The sequence below is a fragment of the Bombus vancouverensis genome, unplaced genomic scaffold (genome assembly GCF_051014615.1).
Source record: "Bombus vancouverensis nearcticus unplaced genomic scaffold, iyBomVanc1_principal scaffold0038, whole genome shotgun sequence".
Classification (NCBI taxonomy): domain Eukaryota; kingdom Metazoa; phylum Arthropoda; class Insecta; order Hymenoptera; family Apidae; genus Bombus; species Bombus vancouverensis.
In genome coordinates, this window is record NW_027468929.1 from 227851 (window position 1) to 231126 (window position 3276).

Genomic DNA, 3276 nt, shown 5'->3' on the forward strand with positions numbered 1-3276 from the left:
CTCCAACGGAATTAAGGCGCTTAGTCCACACATTCAAACAACACATATATGCATTGAACAAATTAGGAGACTCCTACCCCGATACCAGTGCTATGCTCAACAGCCTCATCCTCTCTAAAATACCACTGAGTATCCAAAAGCAATGGGAAATGACGCTGCCCAATAACGAGGTGCCTCCGTACATTCACTTACTAAACTTCCTAGAGAGATTAGCACGAAGCTCCAGACCGATCACCACGGTCAGACAAACAAGAGAATCACCGGAACAAACTACTCCGGTCCGTCAACGCGCATCACGAGGGCATGCACTTACGGCGACACAGGTTACTCCAACATGCCCCACCTGTCAAGGACCACACCCCATTTGGAAATGTGACACCTTCAAAACCAAATCCCTTCGCGAACGTATTCGGGAGGTCAAAAGAGCATCACTATGCGTCAACTGCCTCGGGAAAGGGCACACAACGCGGCATTGTTTCGCAGGATCATGTCGCGTATGCGGAGAACGACATCATACAATGCTGCATAGGACAAAACGCCATTCAGGGTCTCGTTCCTTATCATTCCAACCATATCAACCTCAATTCCCAGCGAACCCATCGATCGTTCGACACTTGAGATACCAAAAAATCTCAAATTGGCCGATCCACGATTTCATTTACCAGCTCCGATAGATGTACTACTAAGCTCAGGTTCAACACTCGCGTCGATGTGTGTGGGACAAGTCAACCTCACGCAGCCAGACGAGCCTGGACTGCGTCTGCAAAAGACGCGATTCGGATGGGTAATCGGGGGGAGTCCAACTTCCCAAACCGCGACAAACATATTTCACACATCCACGACGACTTTACAAGCAGATCTCGCGCGGTTTTGGGAAATCGATGAAGGACCCTCAATTAAACATATCTCAGAGGCAGATCGACGATGCGAAGAACACTTCCAAATCCACACCCGACGCACCAGCGAAGGACGATACATCGTCGCTCTACCTTTCAACGATCAGCTTCAGTCACTCGGATCCTCTAAAACGCTGGCGAGTAAACGACTCGCCTCACTCAATCGCCGATTCCAGCACGACAAACGCTTCGAATCGGAATATCGAACGGTAATACAGGAATACCTGGCATTGGGACACATGACGAAGGTCAATGACAACCACTCCGACGATAACGGATACTATTTACCCCATCATGGCGTGACCAAAGCATCGAGTCAAACCACCAAACTCCGTGTAGTTTTCGACGGATCGGCACCAAGCACTACCGGAACCTCCTTAAACGATACACTTCACACAGGACCCAAGTTACAGGAAGATCTATTTTGTATATTAATTAGATTCCGCGCTCATCAATACGTACTCACTGGCGACATCGAGAAGATGTATCGGCAATTCCTCGTACGACCAGAGGATCGGAAATATCAAAGGATATTATGGCGCAGCGCGAGTGGAGAAACAGAAACATATGAGCTTAACACTGTAACGTTCGGTTTATCCGCAGCCCCGTATCTAGCTATTCGGTGCCTCAAGCAACTGGCAGAGGACGAAGGACATCGATTTCCACGTGCAGCACAGGTACTGCAGCGGGATTTCTACGTCGACGACGCTCTCACCGGAGCTGAAACGAAGGACGAAGCCCTCACGCTCAGAACAGAACTCACCAAGTTACTTCAACTGGCCGGCTTAAACATACGAAAATGGGCGTCAAACGATAATGACTTGTTACACGGACTTTCCTTAGAAGAAACAAATCACCAACATTTTTTGGGCGACTCGCAAACCTTGAAGACGCTGGGGGTGTTTTGGAATTCATCCGACGATTCTATTCTTTACTCGGTCGAAGTCAAACCCACGCCCTCGCGAGTCACGAAACGAATCATCAGCTCAGAGATTGCAAAAATTTACGATCCGCTCGGTCTGCTCGCACCGGTGATTGTTCGGGCCAAGATGCTACTTCAACGAATATGGTCGTCGAAAATCGATTGGGATGAATCACTTCCGATCGAGTTACATACAGAGTGGGAAAGGTACTATGCCCAATTACCCTTATTAAACAACGTCAGGTTCCCACGCAAAGCAATAATCGAGTCCGCTATGGAAATTGAACTGCATGGTTTCTGCGATGCTAGCGAAAAGGCTTACGGAGCCTGTGTTTATCTCCGAACCCTTACCATCAACGGCCGTGCTTGGACCCAACTTTTAACCGCAAAATCGAAAGTCGCCCCACTCAAGTGCCAGACCATTCCTCGGCTCGAGCTGAGCGGAGCACTCCTTCTTACGTCCCTGATGTCAACAGTACAACAAGCCCTATCACAAAAAATTACTCGAACTATCTATTGGACCGATTCCACTATCGTCCTCCATTGGCTCAATACATCACCTCACACCCTTAAAACATTCGTCGCTAACAGAGTCTCCGAAATTCAAACAAAAACCAGCATCCGCGATTGGCGCCACGTTCCTACCGACGACAATCCCGCGGACTTAATATCACGCGGCCAAACACCCGAAGAGTTCCTGCGCCCAACCATCTGGCAGCACGGTCCTGCATGGCTCTACCAGTCGGAAGGCTATTGGCCGACATGGGCTCTAACACCGCAAATTGAAGTACCGGAGCAGAAAGGGGCGATTTGTCTGTCCGCAAACCCCGCCGATTACAGTTTGTTGGAAAGGTATTCATCCTGGCCCAAGTTGATACGAATCATAGCTCGTTGCCTCCGTTGGAGACAGGAAAGGAACCGAGCGGCACCCCTAACCGTTACCGAGTTACGCATAACGCACAATAAACTGATAAAATTGTTGCAAAACATCCATTTCTCCGAGGAAATTCGTACACTCCAAAAAGATCGGAACGCGGCGATAAAGGGTAAGCTCACGCGACTCAATCCGTTCATAGACAAGGAAGGAATATTGCGAGTCGGGGGTCGACTCAGTCATTCGTCGATGACCTTCGCCCAGAAACATCCCATAGTATTACCCAAGTCATCCGTTACAACACGCATCATAGAACACGAGCACAAGATCCACATGCATTCCGGAACGCAGGCTACGTTATACGCAGTAAGACAAAGATACTGGCCCGTCGACGGTCGAAGTCAAGTATGGCGGGCGATCAAAGGCTGCGTCCGCTGCTGCCGCGCTCAACCACCGCCGGTAGAATACGTGATGGGTAATCTGCCGGAGGCGCGAGTAACGGAATCTCGCCCATTCACAAACGTCGGCGTCGATTACTGCGGGCCGTTCCACATCAAGGAAAAACGAGATCGTAACCGTCGTCA